The sequence below is a fragment of the Mandrillus leucophaeus genome, unplaced genomic scaffold (assembly GCF_000951045.1).
Source record: "Mandrillus leucophaeus isolate KB7577 unplaced genomic scaffold, Mleu.le_1.0 Scaffold1, whole genome shotgun sequence".
Taxonomy (NCBI): domain Eukaryota; kingdom Metazoa; phylum Chordata; class Mammalia; order Primates; family Cercopithecidae; genus Mandrillus; species Mandrillus leucophaeus.
The window spans coordinates 16,900,718-16,901,508 of record NW_012098097.1 but is presented as its reverse complement, the minus strand read 5'-3'; positions in this window follow the sequence as shown (position 1 = coordinate 16,901,508).

The window sequence follows — 791 nt, the reverse complement described above, 5'->3', positions numbered from 1 at the left end:
CCTCCTGGGTTCAAGTGATTCTCCTGCCTCAGCATCCCAAGTAGCTGGGACTATAGGCATGTGCCACCACGCCCGGCTAATTTTTGTATTTTTAGTAGAGATGGGTGGGGTTTCACCATGTTGGCCAGTGTGATCTCGAACTCCTGACGTCAGGTGATCCACCTGCCTCGCCTTCCAAAGTGCTGGGATTAAAGGCATGAGCCACCATGCCTGACCCAGAATTATATTTTAGAATTAAAACATTTGTATCAAAATTTCATATGAAAAATGTTAAAATTACATATATCGTAGTATTACTACTACGTAGAAAGAAAACCGTATATACATAAACAGTGAAATGAACTACACAGAAATATTAACAGTGGTTGTCCATCGGTGATGAGATCGTGGTGGTAAATACTTAGTGCTGAGCATGAATGACTTGATTTTAAATAAACTTTTTCGTATCCACTATTTTTTTTAACTTCAGAAGTAATGAGTATCAGGCAGCCGTGGGTGGGGTGGCCTCCTGGAACCCTCCCTCTCTAGCCTCCAGCCAGGCCTTTGGGTTGAGAAGCTCCCACATGTGGGGGAACTGCCGTACGGTCCGCCGAGTGGTCCTGCCCAGAGCTCCCACCCCTGTTTGGCAGGTGGTGGCCATGGAGGGTGGGGCTCCTGCCTGCGACCCAAGGCCAGGGCAGGACTGGATCCTATGGCCGCTCCCCTGGGTGTGTGGGAACCTGGGAGAGACCCAGGCCCTGGTGTGGGGTCCGGGGCCACATGAGACCTCTGTGAGAGAGGTCACCCCACCC